This window comes from Dryobates pubescens, chromosome 1 (genome assembly GCF_014839835.1).
Source record: "Dryobates pubescens isolate bDryPub1 chromosome 1, bDryPub1.pri, whole genome shotgun sequence".
In the NCBI taxonomy this organism is placed as follows: Eukaryota; Metazoa; Chordata; class Aves; order Piciformes; family Picidae; genus Dryobates; species Dryobates pubescens.
The window spans coordinates 30,909,760-30,927,111 of NC_071612.1; the positions used below are offsets into that span (position 1 = coordinate 30,909,760).

General features: G+C 47.8%; 1 protein-coding gene across 3 annotated transcripts in view; it reads left to right on the forward strand.

Moving 5' to 3' along the window:
- The first annotated feature begins 3,283 nt into the window (after positions 1 to 3,283).
- CLOCK (clock circadian regulator) overlaps positions 3,284 to 17,352 on the forward strand; it is a 61,494-nt gene continuing 47,425 nt past the window's right edge. For all 3 annotated transcript variants that reach the window (XM_009899276.2, XM_009899277.2, XM_054163375.1), the window contains exons 1-2: positions 3,284 to 3,386; positions 8,425 to 8,516. The gene's annotated coding sequence lies outside the window, so the exon portion shown is untranslated. The remainder of the gene's footprint in view (positions 3,387 to 8,424; positions 8,517 to 17,352) is intronic.

A 17,352-nucleotide genomic window follows, 5' to 3' on the forward strand; every position in this document is an offset into this window, starting at 1 on the left:
AATGACCTCAGAAAGGGGGACGAGGATTCAAATGAGTGAGTGAGTCACAGTGAGTGAATTAAACAAGTTGTCGTTTCTGAGAGCAGGATAAGGTTAGATCAGCAAGGAGGGAGATGAGAATATAGAGGCAAAAAACAGCATAAAGCAAGTCCAAGTGATACAGGGATTGAAGGAAAAGAGGGAGAGTGTGTTATTTTGCCAGGATAAGCACAATGAAATGGAAAGGTCTGAATCAAGAGGAAGAGCAACCAGGTGCTGTTGGGAAATGGGGCAGGAAAAAGATAGGTTAGCAACTTAAAAATTACCTTGATGGCTTTGGCTTTGATGAAGAAAAAAGCTGAGACCTGAAAGGGATTTGGGAAAGTGCTGGTTTGGCAGGAAAGTCAGGACACAAATTCTGATGCTAAGAATTATTATTACTTTTTTTTTAGCTCCCCCCCTTCCCCCCCCCCCCAACTTAGCTGTCAGTTTAACTTGCTTTTGAAGTGAGCAGTAAAACAGCAGGCAGCTGTGCCTGAAAATTCCCATCTTGGGCACCCCTCTTGCTCTGCCACTGCCTCCTGTTGCATCCAGTTTTTGTGTAAGTTAGAAGGCTTCTCAAGAGTTTCAGCAGATTTAGGGTGGGCCCTAGGAGCCTCTAATAGCAAAAGCAGGTGAGGCAGTGTCACTGTGAGTCATAGAATCATAGTATCAGTCAGGGTTGGAAGGGACCACAAGGATCAGCTAGTTCCAACCCCCCTGCCATGGGCAGGGACACCCCACACTAGATCAGGCTGGCCAGAGCCTCATCCAGCCTGGGCTTAAACACCTCCAGGGATGGGGCCTCAACCACGTCCCTGGACAACCCATTCCAGGGCTTCACCACTCTCATGTTCAGCCTGAATCTCCCCACCTCCAGCTTCATTCCATTCCCCCTAGTCCTATCACTATCTGAGGTCCTGAGAAGTCCCTCCCCAGCCTTCTTCTAAATGACTTGTCAGAATCATTTTACGTAGAATATACATAGAATAGAATACATAGAATAAAACCAGGTTGGAAGAGACCTTCAAGATCATCGTGTCCAACCCATCAACCAATCCAACACCACCCAAACAACTAACCCACGGCACCAAGAACTTTGCAGTGTGCTGCCTTGCAAAGGCAATGAATTTGCGTCTGGTTTCTCCTGGGCTGTGTTAATCTTTGTGTTGCTGCTGGCTGTTGTGATTTTAGGCCCAGCCAACCAGCAGCAAAGCACCAGACTGCTGCTGGCTCACTCCTACCTCCTTCTGGTGATATGGGGAGGAGAAAATACAGCCAAGGAAGGGAGGGCATGCTCACCAGTTACGGTCAAAGGCAAATTCCTGACTGGACTTGGGGCAAACAACATCAATTTAACTTAAACACCACCACAAATGTACCAATTGGTTCAGAGTAAGACAATGAGAAGTATCACCAGAGCTTTAAAACACCTTCCACTTCTCTCTTTGCAGGCTTAACTTCTGATTTCTCTACCTCCTCCTTCCCAGCAGCTCAGAGGGCTGCACTCAGTTCATCACATTTTGTTGCTGGTGCTCCTTCCCCTTCATCCTCTGCTCCAGTGTGTCCCTCCTACACGAGACAGTTCTCCATGATCTTCTCCAGCAGGAGTCCTTCTCATGGATAACATCTCTTCACCCACTGCTCCAGAGTGAATCCCTTCCCCAGAGTGCAGTCCTGTTGGTGATGGACTGTGCCAGTGCAGGCCTCCTTCAGCATCACAGCTGCCATCAGGCACAGCAGCCTGCTTTGGCATGGGGTCCTCCACGGGTGGATGTCTGTTCCACCATTCATGTCCATGGGCTGCAGGGCTTCAACCTGCTGTCTCACCATGAGCTGCAGGGCAATCTCTGCTCTAGCCACAATTCCTCCTCCTTCCTCACTGGCCTCAGTGTCCCCATGCCTGTTTCTGTCTCATCCCACTCCTCTCCAAAACGGCAGAAGTTGCCCAGCAGGTTTTTCTCCTCTTAAGCTGTCGTGAAGGTGCTTCCACTGTCAGTGCTTGGCTCAGCCTTGGCTGGAGGCAGGCTCCACTTGGACCCAGGGAAGCTTTTAGAAGCTTTTTGTGGAAGCCACCCCTCTAAGCCTCCTTCCCCACTACCAAAACCCTGCCACAGACAAACCCAACACACTGGCATAAGAAATGAAAACTGATAAACCTGTATGGCTTGCTTTCTTAGGTGGCACATGGACACTCTTCCTGCCCCATAGGGTATAGCTTGCCATTTCTTATCTACATACTGCTGTTTGATCCAAACCCTTGATTTCTAACATTAGAATGTCACATTTTACTGTGCAGATCAGTAGATGGTAATGTTTTACCCTTCTTATCCCACAGAAGGTAGACCACTTTCAAACATCAACATTCTTCCTCAGCTTGACAGCTGCTTCTTTCTATGTTGTGTGGACTGGGGGACAAAGTGGTAAAGGCTAGAGGCTTTGAAGTTCCTCCTGTTGTTGTCTTTTGTCATCCTTGCACACAATGGAAGGAAATAGATTCATGTGTACCTTAAAGGACCTACTTTTCCACGTGGGAGTGCTGGGCAGAAAGCATCAATAGTGATCACCAGCAGTGGTTTACCCAGCAGGACTGCCAACAGTGAGATTGTGTTACCAGATCCCTGCATGTGTATTTAAAACACAGCTCTGTATGCAGGCAGACAGAGTTTGGGATCTGTAGGACACAGAGAGCTGGGGCTTTGTGGAGTGAGCTGAGTGTGTCCAGAAATGTGTTGTAGAGTTCTGCTCAATGTAGCTTGCTGACATCAGTCTTCCATTAGTGAGAGAGAGGTGTTTGAGTTGTGTTCTCTGAGAGTTTTAACAGTGTCTTGAGGTAGGTCACATCCTGTTTGAAACATAACACACAGAGTTAGAGTTGTCTTGATGTGATTTGCTTCCCCAAAATTTGCCTGGTGTATTACTGATTTTTTGCAAGGCCCTAGTACACCCTAATGGAATCAGTGTAGTAGTGATGTCTTGTAGGCAGGGTGAGAACTGCAGCTTCAGTGTTGCCTCTAGCCTGTAGCAGTTGTCTTACAGATGTGTAGATTTCAGACAATGACAGAGCTGTCTTCAGGGTGCTGTGCAGTTCTGAGGTTCTCCTTCACCTATTCATTGTGTTGAGGAGAGGAATTGAAAGGGAAATCGTGGAAATAAGGTGACTGAAATGTCAGGAGAGCAGCAATCAAGGGCTCACCTCTGGAAGCTGTTTTGAGTGGATTGATCTTTACAGAGCTGTGGGGTGTTCTGTTGTTGCTGTTTTTCAGAAGACTGTGCCAAAGAAGGCTTCTGCTCAGATGACATCACATTTGGACTACTAATGCTATCCACCCACTCTGCAAGGCACAATGCATTTCTAGGTAACTGAAGTAAGTATGTAGATTTTATTGCTGCTAGAACAGTAATGTTTTAAACAGAAGCATCACTTCTCCAACCTCAGGCAAGGTAGACATTCCAGTTTAGCTTGAAATGAATGTTGTGTGGGAGCAAGACTGAACTTCAAATAAGCTTTCATCCTGCATGCTGGAGCTCAGAATGAAATAATTGAACTCACTGTAGCTGAGTTGCCTTGGAAACTAGAAGGCAAAACCCCTAGCACCTCGTGGTGGCACTGTCCTTACCAGTGAAGTATGCCAGTGTGGCCCTGGGGGTGCTGGAGCCCCGGTTAATAATGCCCCTCCCAGGAGTGGGTTGCAGTGAATGAGCATAGTACTGTGGTCACGGCTTTCTTGGGTGGGCTGGGGGCTTCTTTTGCAGGTGCTTTAAGTGGAGATGAGCTTAATACCTTGTTAATGTAAGAACATACAGGAAGGAAACCCATGGAGTTGTTCTAGCTGGAAAAGACCCTTAAGGGTCATCAAGTTCAACCATTACCCTGGCACTGCCAGCTCATGGCTAGGTCATGTCCCTCAGCACCATATCTACAGGGCTGCTCAATCCTTCTGTGGATGGTGGCTCCAGGGTGGCTCCCTGGGCAGCCTGTTCCAGGGCTTAGCAAATGGTTCAGGGAAGAAATTGTTCCTCACGTCCAATCTAAAGCTCCTCTGGTGCAGCTTGAGGCCATTTCCTCTTGTCCTGTCACTTGTTATTAGGGAGAAGAGACCAATACCCACCTCAGTACAACCTCCTTTCAGGGAGCTGTGGAGAGGGAAAAGGTCTCTCCTTAGCCTCCTTTCCTCCAGACTGAAAATAAGACAACTAAAATACTCCATTTTTCTGCTCATCTCAGCAAAATCTTCCTTTTACTTTTTAACTTTCCTTTTCCTTCCATCTTTTTATTTCATCACATCAAAAATCATAGAATCACAGGCTGCCTTAGCTTGGAAAGGACTTTAGAGAGCAGAGTGCATCTTAATAAGCTCAGGCAGCAAGGTCTCTGTTGACATGTCGCTTGTGAAATGGTTGCCATCTCCTCCCTGCTGCTTGGCTTGCTCACTGTGTGCTATCCAGCTGAAGATAAGCCACGAGGTGCAGATGTTCATCTTTGCAAGACTTGTTCTTGTCTTATCTTGCATTAGGGTTACTGATTGCTCTGTGTGTCCATGGTCACACCAACAAGCAGAGTTTCAGCTCATCTTGTGAGCACCAAAAGGGTTTCATGGGATCTGTCATGAGGACGGTGGTGCGCTGCAGCCTTCACGCAGGTGTTTGTATGCTTTTTCTTTCTAGGTAGCTGTTATTGTTAACAAACAACAGAAAAAGGTCTTGGCTAGGTCAGGAAAAAGCCAAGGATGATCTGTTCAGGTAGGTCAGACATTGTCCCAGTGTTGCTGAAGCTGGCTGATGTTATCTTGCTGGCAGAAAGCCTTCCTGTATTCCTAATGGCTTACCAGACATTGAAGGTGTTTGGTCACGCATGGAGTGTGGGTGAATGGAGTTACAGGTAGCAGTGCTTGTACTCAGTGATGCTCGATGCTTTCTGTTCTAAGATTCTGGGTTTAGTTGCTGGTAATTCAGCAAGACTTGAGTCACTGGGCAGGAACTTTGTTAGATACCTGATTTCAGCTAAAACTTTACCAAAAGTCAGCTTGTGTCCAAGAATGGACACATGAAAATAGTTGCTGGGGATGTTCAGCCTGGAGAAGAGGAGGTTCCAGGGAGACCTAAGAGCAGCCTGCCAGTATCTGAAGGGGGCTACAGGAGGCTGCAGAGAGACTGTTTGCAAAGGCCTGCAGGGACAGGATGAGGAGCAATGGCTTCAAACTAGAGCAGAGCAGATTGAGATTGGATGTTAGGAATAAGGGTAGTGGAACACTGGAGCGGGTTGCCCAGGGAGGTGGTTGGGCCCTCATCCCTGGAGATAGTCAAGGTGAGGCTGGACAGGGCTCTGGGCAACCTGATCTAGTGGAGGATGTCCCTGCTGACAGCAGAGGGGGTTGGATTGGATAACCTTTGGAGGAACTGGATGATCTTTGAGGTCCCTTCCAACCCAGACCATTCTATGAGATGAGGGGGAAGGTTTTCTTGATTAGAAATGTAATGAAAGCCTTCCCACTGGAAGGATGAAGCACCTGCATATGGTGGAGCAAGCCCTGGGGGGAGATTTTAGGAGAAAGCTTGAGCTGTTAGGCTGCAGCATCAGGCTAGTTTGGCTGGGTTTGGTGCCATCCCAAACTCTTGCGTTGGGGGGCATGGTAGACTGGTGAAAATACAGCTTGTACCAGTTCAGTGATTTGCCTCAATCCATTTCATCTGTCCAAATCAGATGAGGTAGATATATTCCAAATCCTTTTAGTCTTGACCAGACAGAGCTCCTGAGCATGTTCTAGCTGGACTGAGAGGTAAACAGGGCTAATCTCTTCCATTGCATTGCAATGACAGCTACAAACACTGACTAAGGAGACTGCCTTCTGTGCTCCTCATCCACAGCTCCCAGCTTCTGTTGATGCTGTCCTTCAAATGCTGCTTCACTTATGTATTGCCATAACTCTTGTGCACTTTGGATTCACATGTTCTCTATTCTTTGGCTTTTCTTACTGCTGCTCTTGTCTTCAGAACAGATCATAAAGAAAAAATGGATTGTTTTGAGCAATGCAAACTGTTTGTGGTTGAAAGTTACAGAAGACTTCTTTAGCCTGAAAACAGAATAATCACAGAATTGTCAGGGTTGGGAGGGACCTCAGAGATCATCCAGTTCCAGCCCCCCTGCCATGAGCAGGGGCACCTTAGGCATGCTCTGCATCTTTGGTGTTGCTTTTCAAGTAGCCTTTTTAGACCACTGGGACCTGCTGTGTTTTGTTATGAATTGATGTTTTCCAGGACATATTTAAGCTTTACTTGCTGCTTGTCTCTCCATGGGCTCTTTTCCTTCTCCTTTACATTGTCCTTAGTCCTTTGACTTCTGTTTCTTCCTTGGAGGTTTTTATTTTTCAACCTGTGCTGAAAACCTCCAATGTAAAGCTACTCTTAAGTTATAGAGCCTTTGAAGTTACTTGTATGAAAGAGACTTTAATACATCTTTTTCTCAATGTTTTTCATAGAAGCATGACAAGCAAAAAACAACAGAGTATTTTTGTCACTGATCTAGAGAAATCCAGCAGAAGAGAGATTGGAGAGTTGTACTTGCTCACTGACTAGATTGCATGTGTAACTGCTTGCAGTAGTGCTCTGCCTGCCGCAGTGAAGGAAAGCAGCAACTCAGCTCAGTCAAAATTTGGTTTGTAGGGTGTAGAGAGCTAATGGCCTGAAAAGGATCTTCTGGTTCCTAACTGAGATTTAAGGGGGGAAAAGAGCTCATTTCTGAGGAAGCTAAGAAATTGTCCTGGGCTTTACATTTGGATGAGAGGAGGTGACTGGAGTCAATGAAATGAAGTCCTGGTTAGGGGACTGGAGCACTGCCTGATGAGGAGAGGCTGGGGGACCTGGGGCTTTTTAGCGTGGAGAAGTCTGAGAGGGGATTTAATAAGTGTTTTTCAATATGTGAGGGCTGGGGATCAGGAGGGAGGGGACAGGCTCTGCTCAGTTGCTCCCTGGGATAGGACAAGAAGCAATAGATGTAAGCTGCAGCACAAGGAGGTTCCACCTCAACACAAGGGGGAAGTACTTTACTGTGAGGGTCACAGAGCCCTGGAACAGGCTGCCCAGAAAGGTTGTGGAGTCTCCTCTCTGGAGCCTTTCAAGGTCCATCTGGATGTGTTCCTGTGTGACCTGAGCTAGATTGTATGGTCCTGCTCTGGCAGGGGTTTGGACTCGATCTCTTTGGGTCTCTTCCAACCCCTGACATCCTGTGAGCCTGTGTAGCAGAGGAGCTGCTGACCAAAGCCAAGTTATGCCCTAGGCCAGGCAGAGAAGGGAAAGGTGGAACGTGGGAGAGACTACCACCCTGTGTGTCTAGAGATTAAAATTATGACACAAATAAAGATAACCTCCCGAGACAGGCTGGAGACTTGTAGTCTTACTTTCTCTTTCTGCAGCTACAATTTCTGGTGTTGAGGATGACCTTCATGTTTCCACCCCTCCCTTTTGTTTAGCAGAGGGCTGCACTCAGCTTCCTTCTCAAATATTTTGGGTGGTTTTGTATTTATTTTGTATTCTTGTAGGGGGCTACCAGAAAGCTGGGGAGGGACTGTTCAGGGTGTCAGGGAGTGATAGGACTGGGGGGAATGGAGCAAAACTAGAAATGGGTGGATTGAGATTGGATGTGAGGAAGAAGTTCTTCCCCATGAGGGTGGTGAGAGACTGGCACAGGTTGCCCAGGGAGGTGGTGGCAGCCTCATGCCTGGAGGTTTTTGCAGCCAGGCTGGATGTGGCTGTGAGCAACCTGCTGTAGTGTGAGGTGTCCCTGCCCATGGCAGGGGAGGATGGAACTGGCTGATCCTTGAGGTCCCTTCCAACCCTGACAATTCTGTGATTCTGTTTTATGATTCTGTGATTCTATTTTGGACTCGATGATCCTTGGGGTCTCTTCCAACCTTAGTTATAATGTGATATTAAGTGACCCAAGGGTGCCTGGTGCTGGTGAGTTACAGGAAGGTGGAATTTGTGTTCAGTGTAGGACTCACTGGAATGATTTATTGCTGCTTAGATTTGTATGGATTGAAAATGGAGTATTAAATTGATACCACAATTTGAGACCTGCTTCACAGGCTTTAAAGGAATCCATGCAACAGGTTGCATTTAACGCTGCTGAAAAGTGCTGCCAGCTGAAACCCAGAATGATTTACAAACCCTCAGTTTTGCTTTGAAGCTTAGGTTCACATAGAAGGAAGCTACTGAAATTGAAGGGGTTGTCATTGCACCTAACACTGCCGATTTCCCTCCATGTGAAAGTCTGTGGAGTGTTGCTTTGTGGTTTTGGTTGGCCTCTGTTTGCCGGGGGTGGTTTTTGCTTGGTTGGGTTTCGTTGGTTGGTTTGGTTTCTTTAGGAACTGCATTAAAAATCTGCCTTTCTTTTCTTCTGAATTTTAGCAAATGCAGAGTGAAGCTCCTCCTTCTGTTTGCAAAACTCTCCTGGAAAATTCCTCAGCTGCTTGCTTTCTGCTGAATGTCAGTGCAACTAGGTGAGTCTCTGCACATTCTGCTGCTTCTGAGCCACTAATGAGTTAATCCTGCATGTGACAGAATCCTGCTTGTAACTCACAGTGCTAAGAGAAACTCTGGCATTTAACCTCAAATCTAGGAGACTGAATGATTATACAAACAAATGACACAGCTCAGAAAGGGGAGGGGAAGCAAAAAAAAAGGCAAAGATTAAGCAACATATTCCTGGCTTTGCTCCTGAGGTGAAAAGCTGTGTATACACCAAGGATGTTTTCATTTGGTGTTTCTCTAATGAAGTTCTTCCACAACATAAATTGCTTCCTAAGTTCCCCTAGCAGCATTTCTGGGTTGCTGTGGCTGTTCTCTGAGTTGATGTTTAGAGCAAGGCTAATTACTACAGCACAGGAGGTTCCACCTCAGCATGAGGAGAAACTTCTTCACCGTGAGTGAGGCTCACAGAGCACTGGAACAGGCTGCCCACAGAGGTTTTGGAGTCCCCTTCTCCTTTCACGCTCTGTCTGGATGCATTCCTCTGTGACCTGAGCTGGATTCTATGGTCCTGCTCTGTCAGGGGGGTTGGACTGGATGATCTGGTCCCTTCCAACCCCTGACATCCTGTGAGCCTGGGATTTCAGTCTTACAGTAGACTAATAATATTCTTGTGTCATTAATCTGATTTTTCTCAGTTCACATAGTTGCTTAGCTCTGGATTTAAAGATCAATTTCAAGTGACCAAAGCAAACACATGTTCCTCTTTAGCCCTGATAAATGTGGAGTTGGGGCAAGTTAAATCATGGTGCTCATGCTTACATACCTCTGCCTCCAGAATTTCCAAATGAAACCCAATGCTGAGACCTCTGCCTGAAAGCTCAGAGATGCTAGAATCATCATTTTTCCTCTTGCTGTATTTAATATCACAGGTGATAGGACAAAATAATTGAGAGGCAAATCTGAAATAAGGGGGAACAAGAACAGAAGGAAGTTATTTAAACAGGAAAAAACCCAAAGGATCTGAAAGATGGAGTGAAAAAAAGTAAGGGACATGAAGTCAGAGTAATATGCATGTCTAGACTCTGTCTTCTGCTGAATTCTGGAACAAGGTAAATGAATGATTCCTGTGGTAGGCAGTAGATTGTCACATCCCTGGTTGTGGTGAGGAGTTATGAAGAAGAGCTTACAGAATTTTCTAGAGTCTGTGAGTGACCTGGAGCATTCTGGTTTGTGAGATGCCCCTGCTGAGCTTAGTCTGGTTTGGAAAGGTAGGATGCAGTTCTGGTACATGCATCACCATTTGATTTGGGTGATTAATACTGGTGTGGAGACACTCTCTCAGTTATCTCCTCTTACCACATACTTGCTCAGGGTGTTCCACATCCTTGCCCAGAAAACTAGTTTCTAAGTTCTGATGGAGGTGCAAAGTGCTCTTCTATCTCTGCTGAGGACACACAGACCTGGTTATTAAATCCCTGGAAATCTGTGCATGGGCTGTGTGATGTTTGCTTCTGGAGATCAGGTGAAATCTAATCCAGAACCAACCCTCTAGCACAGAGTGTCAGCACCAGCTGCTCTGATCCACTGATCCATTTCTGCTGTTCCAGATTACTTGCTAATGGAGGCATAGCTTCGGTTATAGGTCAGTAGATGAGAGCAGAGAACATTTGTGATGTGTTACCTATCCTACAAATCCATCTGTGAGTTTTGGTGCTAATACTGACAGCTTTCAAAGTGCCACCAATCTTCCTTGCAACTTTTCTCAGTAGAGACTGTCAAGGAACCACGTCCTCCAGTCCCAGTGAATCAAAGTCACTGAGTCACAGCTGCCTTCTGACATGCTGATCAGTCAGTCTGTTTTCTTCCTTGCTTATATTCTTAATTTGTTCAAAATGAGAGGCTTCTGACCTTTTTAATGTCCTGATGTTGATAGTGAGTTCTAAAACTGGTGTATTCCCCACCCCAAGTGTTTTTCCTGAGCTGTTCATCTGCACCAGCACACCTCATGAGTCCAGAGTGTTATTGCAGTGGTTAAGTAGGAGCAGGAGAAAGAAAGGAAGAAGGTGTTTGTGGTTATTGCCACCTTTCTGTGCACTCAGCTGGCATGGATTGAGCCAGCAATGTGCCCAGGTGGTCAAGAAGGCCAATGGCATCCTGGCCTGCATTAGGAATAGTGTGGCCAGCAGGAGCAGGGAGGTCATTGTGCCCCTGTACTCTGCATTGGTTAGGCCACACCTTGAGAACTGTGTCCAGTTCTGGGCCCCTCAGTTTAAGAAGGACATTGAGACACTTGAAGGTGTCCAGAGAAGGGCAGCAAGGCTTGGGAGAGGCCTTGAGCACAGCCCTGTGAGGAGAGGCTGAGGGAGCTGGGGTTGCTTAGCCTGGAGAAGAGGAGGCTCAGGGGTGACCTCATTGCCCTCTACAACTCCCTGAAAGGTGGTTGTAGCCAGGAGGGGGTTGGTCTCTTCTCCCAGGCAACCAGCACCGGAACAAGGGGTCACAGTCTCAAGCTGTGCCAGGGGAGGTTTAGACTTGAGGTGAGGAGAAAGTTCTTCACTGAGAGAGTCATTCGTCATTGGAATGTGCTGCCCAGGGAGGTGGTGGAGTCACCATCCCTGGAGGTGTTCAAGAGGAGATTGGACGTGGCACTTGGTGCCATGGTCTAGTCATGAGGTCTGTGGTGACAGGTTGGACTCGATGATCCTCGAGGTCTCTTCCAACCTTAGTTATACTATGATACTGTGATACACTTTGGGTTGTTTTCCCATGGGCTTCATTCCTTGATTTGAGGTTGTAGATGGCAGGTGCTAAGGTTTTGAATGTGTGACTGATGTTGAGTTGCTAAGGTTAAGTCATTGGATTCCCTTGAGAATTGGCCAGTGCCAACTGCAGGAGGTTCAGCAAGTCACAGTACAGGGTCCTGCAGCTGGGTTAGGCCAATCCCAGGCACAAATCCAGGCTGGGTGCAGAGTGGGTGGAGAGCAGCCCTGAAGAAAGAGACATGTGGGTGTTGGGTGCTGAGCAGCTCCCCAGGAGCCAGTAGTGCCCTCCTGCAGCCCAGCAGGCAGCTGTGTGCTGGGCTGCAGCCAGAGGAGTGTGGGCAGCAGGGCAAGAGAGGGGATTCTGCCCCTTGGCTCTGCTCTGCTGAGACCTCACCTCCAATCCTGCCTCCAGGACTGGTGTCCCCAGCAGAAGGAGGACACAGAGCTGCTGGAGAGAGTCCAGAGGAAGCTACAAAGATGCTCCAAGGGCTGAAGCAGCTCTGCTGTGAGCACAGGCTGAGGGAGCTGAAGGTGTTCAGCCTGGAGAGGAGAAGACTCTGGGGGGACCTCAGAGCTGCCTTGCAACAGCAGAAGGGATCCTGCAGGAAGGCTGCAGAGGGACTTCTCATCAGGGTGTCTGGAGACAGGCCAAGGGGGAATGGTTTGAAGCTGAGGGAGGGCAGGGTTGCAGTGGAGCTGAGGAAGAAGTTCTTCAGTAGGAGGCTAGTGAGACTCTGGCCCAGGTTGCCCAGGGAGGCTGTGGCTGCCTCCTGCCTGGGGGTGCTGAAGGCCAGGCTGGATGAGGCCTTGAGCAGCTGAGTGTAGCTGAGAGGTGTCCCTGGGCATGGTGGGGAGCTTGGAGGAGATGAGCTCTGAGCTCCCTTCCAGCCTGAGCTGCTCTATGATTTTATTTTGAAGTAAGAGTTGCAAGAATGCTTTGTGTAATTCTAATTTCAGAGATTCCCAAGATTTCTCCACAATTCCTGCTGGTGTAATACCCTGCATGCCTGTGCCAAAGAGCACTGCACTCAGTTACACCTCTTGTTTATTAGAGCTTTGCAGAATCTAGGCCTTAGCTGTCGGTATTTTTTCCAGAGTCAAGTAACATTTCACTTGGAAGAGACACTTCAAGCAACAAAGCCCTTTCAGGCAATCATTACCAAATAAAATCTGAGATTGTAGCAGCAGAACTATCAGCAGCAGCTTGGAGAACTTTCCTGTTATTAAAGCCAGTGGTTTATTTCTCAAAGCAAGTTACTTGCAGCGTGACTGAAACTGTTTTTCTCCAGTCTATTCTCTCCTGTTGTAACTAGCCTGAACATTGTTCTCCTAGGCTTAAGCATCTCTCCATTCAATTTGTCTAATCCTTTCTAAAAGAGCAGTTATTACAGCCATGTGTGGAGGTTGCCCTTTAGCCCAGGGAAGGGATTGAGTCACCATCCCTGGAGATGATGCTCAAAGACGTCGCTGTGGTGCTTCGGGAGGCACTTCACTGGTGGACTTGGCAGTGCTGGCTTCACGCTTGGACTTGATGCTCTTCAAGATCTTTTTCCAGTGTGAGTGCTTCTGCTCCAGTCTGAAAAAGAGGCAAGGAGGGAAAAAAACAAACCCAAACCACCAAAACAGATGGCAATCTTGTAATTAGTGCTAACTTCAACATCTGCAGTAATGACCTGGAAGGAAAGCTTTTAAATGTTTGCAAACAAAACACAGTGATACTAATCTGGGAGGTGTTGAGAACAGGAGAATACAGAGAAGGCTTTGAGGGCTGAGAACTAAGGATCCTGAGAGGTGTTTTGGTAGGTAGAGCGTGGTCTGATCATTCTGTGAAAGGAAAGCTTGAAAAGCCAGTCACCAGTGGCATCCCCCAGGGATCAGTGCTGGGCCCCATCCTCTTTAATATCTTCATTGATCATCTGGATGAGGGGATTGAGTCAGTTATCAGCAAATTTGCAGATGACACCAAGGTGGGAGCAGATGTTGGTCAGAGGATGGAAGGGCTCTGCAGAGGGACCTCGACCAACTGGACAGATGGACAGAGTCCAACCGGATGGCATTCAAAAAGTCCAAGTGCCAGGTGCTGCACTTTGGCCACAGCAACCCCACGCAGAGCTACAGGCTGGGGTCAGAGTGGCTGGAGAGCTGCCAAACAGAGAGGGACCTGGGGGTGCTGATTGACAGCTGCCTAAACATGAGCCAGCAGTGTGCCCAGGTGGCCAAGAAGGCCAACAGCATCCTGTCCTGCATTAGGAATTGTGTGGCAAGCAGGAGCAGGGAAGTCATTGTGCCCCTGTACACTGCATTGGTTAGGCCACACCTTGAGTCCTGTGTCCAGTTCTGGGCCCCTCAGTTTAAGAAGGACATTGAGACACTTGAAGGTGTCCAGAGAAGGGCAACAAGGCTGGGGAGAGGCCTTGAGCACAGCCCTGTGAGGAGAGGCTGAGGGAGCTGGGATTGTTTAGCCTGGAGAAGAGGAGGCTCAGGGGAGACCTCATTGCTGTCTACAACTACCTGAAGGGTGGTTGTGGCCAGGAAGGGGTTGGTCTCTTCTCCCAGGCAAGCAGCACCGGAACAAGAGGACACAGTCTCAAGCTGCACCAGGGGAAGTTTAGGCTTGAGGTGAGGAGAAAGTTCTTCACTGAGAGAGTCATTTGTCATTGGAATGTGCTGCCCAGGGAGGTGGTGGAGTCACCATCCCTGGAGGTGTTCAAGAGGGGATTGAATGTGGCACTTGGTGCCATGGTCTAGTCATGAGGTCTGTGGTGACAGGTTGGACTTGATGATCTTTGAGGTCTCTTCCAACCTGGGTGATACTGTGAAAAGTGGTAAGAAAGGGGAGGAAAAAAACACCTGAGGAAAAGTGTTTAAAGTCATCCAAAAGCAGTGATGTAGTGAGGGTTGTCCCATGTAGTCGATAGGATCTTGTGTTGAGTGTTGTAGGTGGTAGGACTTAAGAGTCCCCACCAAAATATCTTTGAGGACTCAATCACAGAGGAGACCTCAAAGCTCATCAGGTCCAAGCATCACCCCAGCACCACCATGGCCATTGAACCATGTCCCCAGTGCTGGCTGATCCATTTCCCTTGGATTCCTGCACGTAGCAAGGTGGTGAAAGGAGGCTTCATGTCTGTCCTCAAAAAGTTGTGCCAAGAGTTTCCAAGGGCAACAAAAGTAGAGCTTTTCTGCCTTGGTTTTGTCCACTCTTTAGCCAAGAAAACAGTTGGGACATTTCCTCTCTGTACCAATTGCAAAACTTCCTTTGCTTTTGGTTGGTTGGTTGGGATGTTGGGGGTTTGTGTGTCTGTGGTTTGTTGGTTTGGGGTTTTTTGTTTGTTTCTATTTCCTGCTAAGCCTCTTCTTGCCTGTGTGACCTGAAGAGTTAGTCCTCTGTCCCAGGTTCTGCAATCACTACAGCTCCAGGTGTGCCTGAATTGCTGCAGAGAAAATTCTGACAGAAGAGTAACTCTGGTGCTTTGTTCAGTGGATTGAGGAGTGGTGCAATGCAGGGGTCTGGAGTTTTTATTTGCTGTGTAAACCTGCTCTTTCTGTGCCAGGTGGTTGTGTTGGAAAAGCTGAAGAATACACTGGCAAACACCAGAGTTTTAGAAAAGTTTTTGGTGTTCTGAGCAGAGCACGAAGTGTGCTAATACAGAAGGGTATTTGGCCATATCACTGCAGCTAACAGCCATTAGTGCTTCCTTTGTTCTGTTTTTTACAACCTCTTCCTTTTTAATCTGGTCTCCGGGATGAAGTGCAAGAGTTCTAGGGGAAAGGGATGAGAGGAGGCAGGGAGCAGGAGCTACTTGTTTCATAGAATCCTAGAATGGCTCAGGTTGGAAGGGAGCTCAGAGCTCATCTCCTCCAAGTTCCACACCATGCCCGGGGACACCTCTCAGCTAGACTCAGCTGCTCAAGGCCTCACCCAGCCTGGCCTGAAGCACCCTCAGGCAGGAGGCAGCCACAGCCTCCCTGGGCAGCCTGGGCCAGAATCTCACCAGCCTCCTACTGAAGAACTTCTTCCTCAGCTCCACTGCAACCCTGCTCACCCTCAGCTTCAAACCATTCCCCCTTGGCCTGTCTCCAGACACCCTGATGAGAAGTCCCTCTGCAGCCTTCCTGCAGGATCCCTTCAGCTGTTGCAAGGCAGCTCGGAGGTCCCCTCAGAGTCTTCTCATATCCAGGCTCGTTTGGTAACTTTTGACTCAAAGCTTCAGTGTTGGAGCTGGAAATGTTCCTTCTCTCTCATTTTATGGACAAGGGAATGTGATGCCTCACTTCTGCCTTTTTGAAGGCACTTTCGGGTGAGGTGCAGTGCCTGCTCTGTTCTTCAGGCAGTCCACTCTTCATGGAAGCCTTGCAGAATGGTGGAGCTGTGTGTGAGTCACCCACGCTGGGCAACGTAAGCATCAGAAGCACTTCCACAGCTGCACAAACTGAGGGTTGTGTAATCAGCTTGGAGGGGAAAAAAATCCTGCCTATCACTGAAACATTGTTAGTGTTTCATTTACATGTGTACATTTCTGCACCATATGGATAATTACATTTCAAATTAAATATTAGCTTTCTGAGACACCTGTCCCTTGTGTTTAGGTGTTCCTGTGAGCAACTCTCCTAATCTTATTTCTCTCTATTGAAATCCCTGTCCATGTGGCACATTTAGGCAATTCTAACAATTCAAAGGAGCTGCTGTTGGTCTAAATAATGCTGACATTCAATTTTCTTGGTTTCATGTTCTTCATACCCTTGTGTCAGGGGTTGGAAGGGACCCAAAGAGATCATCCAGTGCCTGAGCAGGACCATAGAGCAGCACAGGTCACACAGGAACACATCCAGATGGGGCTGGAAAGGCTCCAGAGAAGGAGACTCCACAACCTCTCTGGGCAGCCTGCTCCAGGGCTCTGTGACCTTCACAGGGAAGAAGTTCCTCCTCATGTTGAGGTGGAACCTCCTGTGCTGGAGTTTCCATTCATTGCCCCTTGTCCTATCCCAGGGTGCAACCGAGCAGAGTCTGTGCTGGAGATCACAGAATCACAGAATGTTAGGGGTTGGAAGGGACCTCTAGAGATCTTCAAGTCCAACTCCCTTGCCAAAGCAGGATCACCTAGGGAAGGCAGCACAGGAATGCATCTAGGTGGGTTTTGAAAGTCTCCAGAGAGTGAGACTCCACAGCCTTTCTGGCCAGCCTGCTCCAGGGCTCTGGCACCCTCACCACAAAGAAGTGTCTCCTCATGTTGAGGTGGAACCTCTTGTGTTCTAGCTGGTACCCATTGTTTCTTGACCAGGCACTGGGCACCACCAAAAAGAGACCATCACCTTCATGTTGACACCCACCCCTCAGATATTGATAGATGCTAAGATTCCCTTTCAGCCTTCTCAAGACTAAACAGGCCCTGTTTTCTCAGTCTTTCTTCATAGGAGAGATGGTCAGGCTCCTCTTCAAGCAGTCACAGGTCATGCTAATGAGCATGTTAGGCTGGGAACTCCTCAGCAACACATTGGGTCTATATCTTCCTGTGCTCCCTATTTTGCTTCAGTTTCCCACTGACTCTTAAGGCTAAGTTGTGGATCCCTGAGTCTGGATCACCTCATTCTGTCCAGAAGTGTCGTTTGTCACAGGTTGCCACACCAGATGCAGCAGTGCAGGGGAGAGCACAGATGTTCCAGTTCAATGTGAAGCAGACTCCTCCAGCAGTAGCAACAATGCTAATTTTTCCTGCTTGTGTTCTCTGGTTGTAATTGAACACATGGTGTAGGTCAGCATGAAATGGTGGTGTTGCCAAAAGATGTCTAACCTGGTGATTCACTGCTTCCCCTTCCCCTGCTGCCAGCACAGCTTTAGAGCAGCCATATGGTGAAACAAATGTAGTTCATTTAGCTGAATGAAACAATATTTGGGTCCTGCTTTAGCAGAACCAGTCTTGGGCTCTGCTGACTGTGTGATCACAGATATTGATGCTGGCAGAAGAGAGGGAATTTAATATGAGTGGAGTCAAAGTAATCCAAGGCTAACATGATGAAGACTTTTGGCTGGACAAAGGAGTTTGTCTAGAGTTTACAGGCTGCTCACAGAGGTTGTGAAGTCTCCTCCTCTGCAGACATTCCA